We start from the raw sequence: 13,939 nt of genomic DNA on the forward strand, positions 1-13,939 counted from the left end.
CCAATCTCTCTGGCAGACAGTAAATCAGTCGGGAAATTGCCTAAGGAAACCCAATCATTTCCGTTTACAGTTTTGGGAATTTCCCATCTGCTGACGAGACAGAGTCGTCTCAATCAACACCTTCTTTGTTCTTTCTATCTAAAACCTTTACCACTTCTTATTTTCAAGTCAGGAGTTTTATTTATAATACGTTCCAAGAACTGGAGCAACATTCCAATGTCCTGAAGCCCTTTCCAATTTAAAGTGAAAGTTTTGCTCCTTTCACACGGAAAGAGCTGTTACTAATGAAGGAGTTTCCACGAGTTGTTTCCCATGGCTTGGCAGAAAGTCGCTGATTGAAGCTGCAGTGGCCGCTTTCTGTTGGCATCGGGAGCTTGGAGAAAGTGATGTCGTATTCTGCTGCGTGAAAACGTCTCACTCCCTGCGGACTTGGGGTGAATCATGGATGAGTTTTCCCGGTTACAATGAGAATACATGGTCGGGGTAAATGCTTGTGCTGAAATATTTGAGGCTTATTCCCTGGGTGGGCTCGAACCACCAACATTTCAGCCAACTCCGCTGACCATTTGAGATACAGAAACTGGCAACGCAGATATCCAAAAACAAAGTTATCGACGGGATATGAGGATCTGTTGGACAGCAGGATCTTGCGTTGTTTTCAGAGACGATCGCTGATTTATCACCGAGAGGGTAAGCACACTGAGGAGCTGCAAACACTCAAATTAAAAGGCATCCACACATGCGCAGTTTTCTCACATACATTTCCACATAGTTGCTCACTGACAATGCTGGTATTCGAAGCCACCATTCGATAGAAACTGAAGCTTAAAAATCCAGTACATTAGACCGCTCGACCACGCTACCACACAAAAGCCAGCACTCAGATTTGTTATGACTTGTGTTTCAGCATGGATTCACTTCAGGTACTTAGACCTCGCAAATTTTGGAATGAAATTGGCGTAATTTAAGAAGAAAGACCAAAAAAAAATGTACAGAAAAGGAACAGGCCCGTCAGCCATTCAAGCCAGAGCCGATCCAAATCTACTGTTTAATCCTGTCACCCAATTCCTAAGCATCTGTATCCCTCTGCTCCCCACCTCCTCATGCATCTGTCCAGACGCATCTTAAACGTATTTACCGTGATTACCTCTCCCGTCTCTGCTGGGAACGCGTTCCAGACACCCACCACCCGCTGTGTCAAGTCGATGCCACGAGTATCTCTCTTAAACTTTTCACCTTTCACCTTGAAAGCGTGACCTCTCGTTTTTAATCCTTCAACCTGGGAAATAAAACTTTTCTCTATCTACCATGTCTGTACCCTTCATGATTTTGTAAACTTCAAAAAAGGTCTCCCTCAAACTCCTTTTTTCTAATGAAAACAAACCTAACCTACTCAACCTCTCTTCCTAGATTGCTCCTTCCATACGAGGCAACATCTGCTTAAACATTTTACACGCCCTCTCCAAAGCATTAACATACTTTTGGAAATGTGGCGACCGGACAATTACACAGTATTCTAAGTGTGGCCAGACCAATGTATTGTTCAATTTTAACATGACTTACCAGCCATTTTATTCAATACCCCATCCAATGAAGCCAAGCATACTATATGCCTGCTTGACTACTCTATCCACCTGTGCAGCAAACTTCAGTGTATAATGGACCTGCACTCACAGATCTCTCTGTCCATCAACATTTTCCCCCCAAACCTCTTCTGTTCATTGTATAACCCCACCTAGAATTAGACTGACCGAAATGCGTCACCTCACATTTGTCTGTTTTGAACACCAGCTGCCACTTCTCCACCCAACTTTCCAGTATATCTCGATCCTCCTGTATTCGTTAACAGTCACTTATACTTTCTGCTAGTCCAGAAATCTTCGTGTCATCTGAAAACTTTCTGATCGTTGCAACAGTGCTCTCTTCCAGATCACTTAAGTATATCACAAACAACAGTGGCTACAACACTGACCCCTGTGGAGCACTACTGGTCATCTTTCTCCATTTCCAGAAACTCCATTCCACTGCCACTCTCTGTCTCCCGTTGCTCAACTAATTCTTTATCCACCTGTCTAGAACACCCTGCACACCATGTTACTTTACGTTCTGTATTTGGTTACCATGGGGAACCTTATCTAACTCCTTAATGAAGTGGATGGATATGACATCAACAGCCTTTCCTTCATCTATTAACTTGGGCACTTCCCCGAAAAACTCTATGCCTCTCACTGATATGCACATTATTTTCTAAATATGAATAGATCCTATGCCTCCGTACCTTTTCCAGCACCTTTCCCAACACTGATGTTAGGCCCATTGTTCTGTAGTTATCTGGAATATCCCTATTATCCTTCCTGTACAGGGGACAATATGAGCAACGTTCCAGTCGGCCAGATCCTCACGTGTGCTGAAGGATGCCACGAAGATATCTGTCAGGGCCCCAGCTATTTCCTCTCTCACATCACTCAGGAACCAGGAATAGATCCCATCCGTTCCTGGGGATTTGTCCACATTAATTACCCCTAGCCTGCCCAACACAGCTTCCCTACTTGTGTCAACATGATCCAGACTAATCAAATGTCTTACTCTGGACTCAACATTCATCATTTTCCTCTCCTCAGTGAACACTGATGCAAAATAATCATTCAGAATCATACTCTCACAGATTCGACATACAGCCTTCCTTAATTTTCCTTTAGTGGACCAATCCTTTCTCTGGTTACCCACTTGCTTTTTATATATGAATAATAGGCTTTAGGATTCTCCTTAATTGTGCTAGTGTGAAGTTGTTTCATGACCCCTTTTAAACCCCTTGATTCCTCGTTTAATACTTGTCCTACTCTTCTTATGTTCCTCCAGGGACCATTAAGTTGTTAGCTGCCAAGGCGTTATGTATGCTTCCCTTTTCCTCTTGGCGAGTCGTACAATTGTCCTGTCATCAACAGTTCACGAATATTGCCTTTCAAATCCTTTGCCTACAACGGCACATGCCTCTCCTGCACTATATTTAACCTAGCTTTGAAAGCCTGACACATATGAACTGTAGACTTTCCTACAAATAGCTGTGTCCAATCCACATTTCCGACCTCCTGCATAATTTTGATATAATTAGCTTTGGCCCAGTTTCGTACTCTTTCCTCAGGACCACTCTCATCTTTGTGAATGAGTATTCTAAAACTTCCAAAATATTGGACACTTCCCAAAGAAATCACCCAAGGCAACTGCTATCACCAACCCTGGCTTATTCCCCAATATCAGTTGCAATATGGCCTATTCCCTCGTCGGACTATTGATATACCGCTCCAGAAAACACACCTGGAGGCTTCTTACAAATGGTATTCCATCCAGACCTCTGACGCTAAGAGTATCCCGGTCAATGTTGGGAAAATGGAAATCTCCAATCAACTCTAAATTATTGACTCTACGTCTTTCCATGATCTGTTTAACTATTTTTTCTTACACCTCACGCTCTCTGTGATACAGCCCCAAAAATCTAACCTCACCCTTCTTATTTCACTGCTCCATCTCACGACAAAAGCCCTACATGGTGTCCTCCTTTCGCACAGCCATGATATCATCACTGACCAGCAATGCAACTCCTTCCCCTTTTACTTCCCTCCCTGTCCCGTCTGAAGCATCTATACCCTAGAACATTTGGTTGCCAACCATGCCCTTCCGTCAACTAAATCTCTGTGATCGCAATAACGTCACATTCCCAGGCACCAATCTAAGCCCTAAATTCATCTGTCTATACTCGACGCATTAAAGTCGATGCATTTCAGGCCACCAGTTCTTTTGCATTCATCTGCTCTCTGCCTACTCTTCCCATTTTTAATGCTAGCTTCCAGATTCTTAGCTTTTCCAGTTTCCACCTCACTACCGACCTGTTTACTCTTGTGGTTCCCAGCCCCCTGACACATTAGTATAAAACCTCCCCAACAGCAGTAGCAAAAACTCCCGAAAGGACATACGTTCCTGTCTGGTTCAGATGTAGATCGTCAATTTTCTTATAGTCCCACATTCCCCAGAACTGGTCACAAAATCCAACAAATCTGAAACCCGCCCTGCAGCACCATTCCTCAACTCACGTGTTCACCGTTCCATTTTTTAAATCATTTCTGCGCTGGCAGTCACATGGCACCGGCAGTAATTCCGAGATTACTACCTTTGAGGTCCTCCTCTTTAATTTCTCTCCTAGCTCCTTGAATTCTCCCTGCACGTCCTCATCTCGTTTTTTTTTGTTGGTGCCTGTATGCACCAAGACAACTGGCTGTTCACGATCCCCTTTTCGAATGCTCTTCAGCTGATGGGCGACATCCCTGGCCCGAGCACCTGGGAGGCAACATAACTCTCCAGAATTGCTGACACTTCAGTGAGTCCACCCACAGATCCAGAGTGGCCACGCGATTAAACAAGTGCTGCAGCTGGACACACTTCTTGCAAGTGTAAGTTTAGAAAATCTTTACAAGGATTTGCAAGGTTTGCACTGCTTGGACATGAAAACGAAACTTAATAGGCTTCGTCAGATTCCCAGGAGCTTCAGTGCTTAGATATGGCCTCACAGAAGCTTATAAAATCATGAGGAAGACAGACAGAGTAAATAGTCAGGGAGCACTGCTTCACAAGACACGCGAGTTCAAATCTACATAGCAAACGTTTAATGTGAGAGAGGAAAAAATTAAAAGGGATGTGAGTGACACATTTTTTTCACACAGAAGTTTTGTGTGTGTGGAATGAATTGTAACATTTAGTGGCAGTCTGGTGCACTCACAACATTTCAAAGGCATCTGAATTGATGCATAGACAGGAAGACCTCGGAGAGATAAGGCACAAATATTGGCAGAAATGTATGGATTAATTTCGGTTATCTATTCAGCAAGGGCAAGTTGGATAGCGGGATTTGTTTCCATGCTCGACAAGTCTGAGATGCTCCAGCCACTGGCAACGGTTTGAATACACCATTTGCAATAAAAAACTCATGTTGTTTGTTACTCAAGCAGCGAGTTTGGCTATTTTGTTTGGAGGGTGGATGAGCCCAACCGATCCAGAGATGAAGGTTTTCCGGATATTTGCTGCCAATGACCATTATTCTTGACACTTTCCCAAGTTTGCCATCAAAGATTTTGGCTGAAGAAAAATACCTCACATATCGCATTACCAAATTTGCTCTCCAGCGAATCCAAAAACTGACAGCTCTTATCGTGGACCAGAATCAAAACTGAAAAGGCAGAACCATGATCAGACACACCGAAGCTTAAGTGCTGTCTGTGAGGCACTGTGAGTCATCTCTGACATGAACTGCTCGCACAAATAACAGCGAGGCAATTCCAAACCTACTGGAGATTTAGTGTATTGCCAAGCCCCAGAAAGTGCTCAAGCATCATAAAACAAAATACAACAACGAACCATTAAAAGTGAACATTTCCAAGTATATCCGTGACTAAATTAGGCCATCAATGCGCCGGTGCCCCATTCTGATCGAGAGAGCAAATCACCTTTCTCCCTCACCAAGACAGTAATGAAGGAAATGAAAGTATAGCAACGTTTCACATCGCGATTGCCCACCTTTTCGCCACAGCATCAAAGAACGGCGAACAGTTTCAATGCAGGATCTTCTTTCGAAATAACGGTGAAATAACTGTGTCTATTCACTTTCACAGTAAACGGGGAACAACGTAAGTTGTCTGGAATATGAATAACCAACATTGACTACTTGGGTCCCAGATTCTACTGATGCACAGAATTTCATATGAAAAGGTACCTTGGGCGATTGCCGTACACCCAGAAATCTTCTGGCTGCCTTCTGTTTGCCCTGTCAGATTAACCTTGTGCTGCTCTAATAGAATTTGTAGTTCTTGCCATTTGTCCGTATTGCTACTAGGGATAGCTGGTCGTGGCAACTCGTGACTGCCACACAAATTCTTTGGCAAAATTGGATAGTCCCGAAACGTGATTCGCAGTGCACGAACTTTGCAACGAGTAAATGCCACGCGGCAAGTTAAAAAGCACGCTTCCATTTATTCAAGTAAGTTTCTGGGAACTGACAGCCAGATTCCTCCTTACACTCGGAATTATGACAACACATAAACCAACAGCCTCTCTCAGAGACAAGTGACCAATGCCCATCTTGTGTCGGACAAACGTAGTTGACAAGATTACACGCAGGGACTGCACAGAAAACTACAGCGGAGAAGCAGACAGACGACAATCGAGCTGCATTCATGCAATTCAGTTACCCTGTAAATCCCATGCACAGCTGTTCCTTGTAGGTACACACAGGGCACTGAGTGTCTCTGACTCCGGGACTTGGAACTCGGATTATATGACCGTCTGCAGCACTGCTTACTTCCTTGTGTGAGGTAACTCCCGATGGAACATATGTAAAACACGATAGCTCATTGAGAAATACGTCCAAAATAGTACCCACGAGACGTATTTCTGTTGTGTTTCTAGTCCTGTTCCTGACATGACATCCAGCATTGCACTTATTGTGTGCTTCCTGACGGTTTGGTGCATGCTTCCCTGATCGCATTGTGTGCAGTAACCTGCGTTTTAGCTGCAATTACGTGTGTTTGAAACCTAGGACCACCGGCCTCTATTTTGTTTTCCTCTTCTCGTGCGCAATTGCAACACAGTAAACGATCAATTAATATTGGGAAATGACATACACAGGCGTGTGAAAAGCCCAGTTTCCGTGGCAATTATGCAATGGTTAGAGATTACTTTGATTCAGGAGATAAGGATGGAAAGTGTGTTTGGGTAGAGATGAGGAACATTGAGGAAAGAGGAAACCAGCCGCTGTGGCTTACAAGAACACTAACAGTAACCACAGTGTAAAAAAAAGTACAGGAAAAAATACCGCCTGTGAATAATAAAAGAAGGCAAGAATTATGGGAGACATTCATTTCCCTTCTTCCTCTCCCGTTTGAATTGGAAAGAAACTTTGAAGAAAAACAATTGAAAAGTTATATATGCCCCATCGAACAACGTGCGCTGTACCTTGGCCATTGATTACTGTAGATTAGAATACTTACAATATGCAAACAGGTCCTTCGGCCCAGCAACTCCACACCGACCCGCCCGAGCCCAAATGCATTCCTCTCCTTTAACCCCGTCAATTTAACACGGCCATTTCAACTAACCGGTACATTTTTGGACCGTGGGACAAAACCAGCGCAAGCGCACGCAGAGAACGTGCAAACTCCACACATTAAGTTGCTTGAGGCGGGAATTGACCCTGACTCTGTGGCATTGTGAAACAGCAGCGCTCACGATGGTGTCAGCGTGAGATGGGACTTATTTGCCTTCTTTAATTGGGAAAAATCTCTGTCATTGTGAGCATCTGGAAAGATCGGTTCCTTCACCAGAAAAAGAAACGAATATGTCATTGAACTTTGTTTGTTTCATGTCCAAGAATACTCAGATCAATAGCTCCCTTGATTACCTCTGCTGGTCATGTTCGCAAAGAGATCTAGCAAATTGCCAAGTGTGATTTTCCTTTCAAGAAATAATTTTGACTCAATTTGGCTGCAAATGTCTTTTCCTAACTTTGTGCTTTTCTTCTTTTACATTGGTGTCTCGCACCTTACAAATGACAGCAATGGCATGAAAGGAGAAGGAAGCACTTAACTCAAGTCAGCGGCAGCTTTCAATGAGATCACGTCTGATTTAGTCAATGCTCAACAACGCTGTGCTGTTTGTAGTCATGGCCGAGTGGTTAATGCGTTGGATCAAAAATCCATTGGGGTTTCCCCAAGTACGTTCGAATCCTGCTGACTCTGTTATGAATGCTTTCCTGCTGGAACAATTCAAAGTTCAGAAGGCCTGCTTCACAAACCGGGCCTTGAATTTGTTTAGACTCGAGTTCTTCATCAGAAATGCTCCACGTTAAAAACATTATCTCTGTTTCTCTTTCCAGATACACTGCTCGACACATCGGGTTTCTGCCGTTGTTATTGAACGCCCTGAGCAGAAGTGCTGCTTTTCATGAGATTCCTTTCATCCCTTGTACTCTGTTCTCTGACTCTGGTCATTGGCAACACTTCTTCCTGCTAGTCAGAGTGCTCATTCCCCACCGCTCCCTCTCCCATCATTACAAACAAGCGCAGGAAATTGCCACTTAACCATCTTTGTTCCAAAGTGAAACTCACCAGCCTAGGAACTCTCTCCACCAAACGGGACTTCTCATCCCTGCACATGGTGCAAGCCAGAGGATTGTGAAGATATACTGTGAAAATATTGTCAGTTGGCAGTTGGAAAAATGTTTAGGAAGCAAACCATATAATTTAGGCTCCAGCTTTGAAATCTTGAGAAACTCTTTGAGAAATGGAATCATAGGAGATTGAAGAACTGTAAATTGTCAGTCCGAGAAGAGGAAGGGACATTGACTCTGATGTTCTCGGCACAAGAACTGATCTGAGACATTGAAAGAATTCTCGCTCTCGTACGTGAGGAATACAAACTTCATCTGGACTGTGGGACAATGAAAACCTCTGGAACACTCAAGACAATATCCAAATATTGACTGAGATCACTACAGCACGAGTACAATAGGTGGGTCAGTTTTTGTCCAGTGTGTGCGAGAGGGCTTCATGACACAGTATGTAGACATGCCTTCAAGGGAAGAAACCACTTTGGATTTAGTACTGGGTAACGAGCCTGGCCAGGTTTTCGATTTGGAAGTAGGTGAGCACTGTGGAGACAGCGATCACAATTCTCTCAGGTTTACTTTCGTGATGGAAAGGGATAGGTGTACTCCACGGAGCAAGAGTTTCAGCTGGTGGAAGGGAAATCACGATGCAATGAGGAAAGATTTAGGAAGCGCAGAGTGGGGTAGGAAACTGTAGGGGGTGAGCACATTAAAAATGTGGAGCGTATTCAAGGAAAAGCTCTTGTGTGTCCTAGATAAGTATGTACCTGTCAGGCAGGGAGGAAGATATAGAACGCGTGAGCCGTCGTTTACTAAGGAAGTGGAATCCCTGGTCAAGAAGAACAAGAAGTCTTATGTTAGGAAAAAAAGTGAAAACTCAGTTAGAGCGCTCGAAGGTTCCAACGATATCAGGAAAGACCCAAAAAGAGAACTGAGAAGAGCCAGGAGGAGACATGAGAAGCTGATGGCAGATAGGATCAGGGTTAACGCTAAGGCTTTCCATTGGTATGTCAGGAATAAATTAAATGACGAGAGTTAAATTTGGGACAATCAAGGATAATAGTGGGAAATTTTGTGTGGAGTCAGAGGAGATAGGGGAAGTTCTAAATAAATATTTTTTGACAGTATTCGGGATAGAAAATGTAAATGTTGGCGACGAAGATACATAGATACTTGCGTCTAGTGTGGTAGATATTGAGGTTCACAAGGATTAGGTGATAGAAATACTGCAGAGTGTGAAAACAGACAAGTCCCCTGGGCCGGATGGTATCTGTCCTAGGATCCTCTGGGAAGCAAGGGAAGAGATTGATGTGCCTTTGGAATTGATTTTCAAATCATCGTTGTCTACAGGAATAGTGCCTGTGGAATGCAGCATAGCATATGTTGTTCCCTTGTTCAAAGCGTTTCGTAGAGACAACGCTGGTAATTGCAGACCAGTGAGTCTCACTGCAGTTGTTGGTAACGTGTTCGAAAAGGTTATTATAGATAGGATTTATGACCATCCCGAAAAGAATAATCTGATCAGGGACAGTCAGCACGGTGTTTTGAAGGGTAGGCCTTGCCTAACGAATATTGTTGACTTTTTTGACAAAGTGACCAAACAGGTAGATGACAGTCACCCGGTTGATATGGTGTATATGGGTTTCAGCAAGTTGTTCGATAAGTTTCCCCACAATAGGCTATTATACAAAATGCGGAAGAATGGAACTGTGGGAGAGATTGCAGCTTTGATCAGTAATTGGCTTGCCAATAGAAAACGGTGTTGTAGTTGTTGGAACATGTTCTTCTTGGTGTCCAGGTCTTGGTGGCGTACCACAAGGGTCGGTGTTACATCCACTGCTGTTACATGAGATCTAACCTTGCCAATCAGTCTCCTGTGGGGAACATTATTTAACGCCTTACTGAAGTCCATATAGTTCAAATTTATTGCTCTGCCGTTATCAAGCTTCTTTGTTACTTCTTCAAAAAACTCAATCAAGTTTGTGAGACATGATTTCCCACGCACAAAGCCATGTTAACAATCCCGAATCCGTCCTTGCCTTTCCAAATACATGTACATTCTGTTCCTCAGGATTCCCTCCAACAATTGGAGTATTCTTGGCAGATGCAGTTTCATGTAGGGAATGCGAGGTCATATACATTGTTGGGAAGAATCAAATGACACACTAGTGTTAAAATCGATAGAAATGCAAAAGAAGTGCCGTGCAGAGGAGTCTCAGTGTTCTTATACAGGAAACGAACAAAGGTTAATCACATATTTATTTCTTGCTTGCAAAAAAAAGGCTTTTCTGATGCTCACAATTAAAGGGATGGTTTCCAAGAAAATAGGAAAATTAAGTCACCAGTACAGTAATCAATTACCAAGATATCCCTCGTGATGTTTTATGGGACATGTGGGATTTTTTTGATTTTGGTTCTCCAAACGTTTTTACAATGGAACCGAGAGTTTTAGATGGGAAGTTAAGATCCCGCATGACTAATGCCATTTTTGTCACTCACACGCATTTTTTCCCCCTTGTACGATTTATTTCCCTTTGTGGTTACTGCGAGTGGGCTTGGAAACTACACATGCTTGTGCATTCATTCCTCACTGTTCCTCAACTCCAACCAAACAGACTTTACATCCTTATTTCCTGAATCAAGGTAATCTCTAACCATTGCATAAATGTCATTAAAACTTCGGTATTTCACACGCCTCTGTATATCATCTTACAATATTAATTGATCCTTTACTGTATTGGAGTTGTGCATAAGAAGAGATAAAAATAGAATAGAGAATGGTGGACCTCCGCTTCACACACCCGTTATTGAAGCGAAAATGCAGATTATTGACCATAATACGATCGTGGAACCATGTGCCGAACCCTCAGGAAACACAGAATAAGTGCAGTGCCACAGGGCATGTCAGGGACAGCACCAGAAGGACAACAGAAATGCTGCTCTAAGCTCCTATTTTGGAAATATTTCTCAATGAGCAATAGAGTGTGACATGTGTTCCATCAGGAGTTACCTCACATAAGGAAGTATCCAGTGCTGCAGACGGTCATATCATCCGAATTCCAAGCCCTGGAGTCAGAGACATTCAATATTCTTTGCATAACTGCAAGGAACAGCTGTCCGAGGCGTTTACAGTCCAGATGAAAATATGAATGCAGCTCTCTAGTTGTCAGCCTCTTTCTCCTATGTCGTGTTTCGTGCAGTCCCTGCGTGGAATCTCGTCAACCACGTTTGACCTGCACATGATGGGGTATTGGGCCTTGTTTCCTCGTGAGTTGCTGTCTGAGTGAGGCTTTCGGTTTCTGTGCTGTCATAAGTCCGAGTGTTCGGAGGAGTCTGGATATCGTTTTCCTGAATTTGCTTTTAACACAGGGAAGCATGATTTAAAGATTACCTCATATCAAATCCTCGTTGCGAACTTTGTGTGCCATGCATTTGCGAATGAAGGTGGGTGGATATTGGTTCTTGGCAAAGAATTTGTGTGGGCGTCAGTCCAGCAGTCCCTCGTAGCAATACGTACAAACGGCAAGGGCCACATATTCGACTAGAATGGCACAACAATAATAGGACAGGGCAAGCAGAAGACAGCCAGACAATTCCTGGAAGCAGGGCACTCATCCACGGATTCCATCTGTTGGACCCAATCTGCAATCCCAACAAACGGAAGCAGTGGGAATGAAACCAAATGAATTCGTACCAAAACATGAGAGCAGCGCTTCACAGGAACCTCTGCAGCGCTGAGAATGTCACCCAGAAAAGGAGGAAAAGTCTGCAAACCATCTTCCTAGCGTCACCGAACCTTCCAACAAGAACTCCAGAAGCATCCGAACTTCACATCTTTCTGCTCCAAAACACTCCACTTTTCCACAACAGAGAATTGGACACTCAACTACCGCGTGTAAGATGAGAATCGCAGCCCCTACACGACCAAGGGCGGCAGTAAGAGCGAGGGGAAACAGCTGCCACTGTCATTCCACAGCTACAAACGCTCTCTTTGAAAGGTACATTATTGTATGAATGTCGGGGCAGCAGTAGAATATGGGAACTAAGCAGCCTGCGCTGTGTATTCATATTCTGGACAATGTGTGTTGTTCACAGTTTTCCCTGAAAGTGAGAGGACGTCGTTATTTCACCGCTGTTTTGAAGCCAGATCCTGCACTGAATCTGCTCCCTCGTTTTTTGTTGTTGTGGCTAAAAGGTGGGCAATTGCAACGTGAAACTTTGTTATATTTCTCTCATTTCCTTCATTACTGTCCTGGTGAGGGAGGCTGGAGATTGGCTCGCTTGATCAGATGGAGGCACCAGCGCATTGTTGACCTAATTTAATCGAGAATATTATTGGTAATATCACTTTGCATGGTACATTTTTCTGTTTTGTTTAATGTTACTTGAGCACTTTCTGTTACTTGGCAATGCACTAAATCTCCAGAATGTCGGGAAGCTCCGTTTGGAATTGCTTCGGTGTTATTTGTGTGAGCAGTTCTTGACATACACGTCTCACACTGCCCCACAGACAGAAGTAATGAGTTTGAATGTCTGATAATGACTCTGCCTTTTGAGTTTTGCACCTGGTCCACGTTAAGAGCTGTCAGTTTTTGGATTCACTGGAGAGTTGAGGGGTTAACACGATTTGTGAGGGTTTTTTTTAGTCAACGAAATTATTTGATGGAGAACTTGAGAATGTATCAAGGAGAATGGTTATTGTCTGCAAATGTCTGGAAAACATTCCTCTCTGTGTCATTTCAAAACATTATGCCTCATGAAAAAAATAAAATTCAAACACGCTGATTTAGGAACAAACAGCATGCGTTTTTGAAAGTGGCCTATTCAAACTGTTGTCAGGTACTGGAGTGTCACAGAACTGCCGAGCATGGAAGCAAACCTTCCTATCCACCTTGCACCTGTTGAACAAATGACCGTAACTAATCTAAACATATTTGCCAATATTTGTCGCTTATCTCTCCGAACAATTCCTGTCTCATACCCATTTAGATGCCTTTGAAGTGTTGTGAGTGCTCCAAACTCTGCCACTAAATGTGGCAATTTATTCCACACGCACAAAAATGTCTGTATTAAAAACAAGTGTCGCTCACATCCCTTTCAAATTGTACTGCTCTCACATTAAACCTATGCTATCTCACTTTAAACTCACGTGATTTCTGAAAAAGTGTTGATTGACGATGTTCTCTGCTCATGATTTTGTAAACTTTTCAAAGGACATCCCTCAGGCCTGAAGCTCGGGGGAAAACTGTCGAAGAATATTTAGCTTCTCAATAATGTCCACACCGTGCAAACCTTTCAAATTGTTGTAAATATTTTATTTTAATTAAATAAATTGAAGATTTATTTCTCTTCTTGTGGCTAATCTGAATGAAAACCATTTTCTGCTTCCACACAGAGCACAGACCCTGTTCTGCCAGAAGGAATCCAGTGATTGATTGCATCCAACTGGAATCATAGAGTCATAGAGATGTACTGCAGGGAAACAGACCTTTCGTTCAAAACTGTCCATGCTGACCAGAAATCCCAACTCAATTTGGTCCCTCTTGCCAGCACACGGCCCATATCCCTCCAAACCCTTCCTACTTATGTACAATTTCAAATGCATCTTAAGTCTTGCAATTGTACGAGCCTCCACCACATCCTCTGGTAGCCATGGCAGCATGTACACCGAATAAATTGTCACTGCAAATCCCCTCTAAGGATCTCGCCTTTCTGAGCTGAAACTATCTCACTGTTCATTCAATGTCGCTATGTCTAATTCTTGGAACTCCCTCCCTATCGACATCATGG

Source organism: Chiloscyllium punctatum, unplaced genomic scaffold (genome assembly GCF_047496795.1).
Source record: "Chiloscyllium punctatum isolate Juve2018m unplaced genomic scaffold, sChiPun1.3 scaffold_93, whole genome shotgun sequence".
Lineage (NCBI taxonomy): Eukaryota > Metazoa > Chordata > Chondrichthyes > Orectolobiformes > Hemiscylliidae > Chiloscyllium > Chiloscyllium punctatum.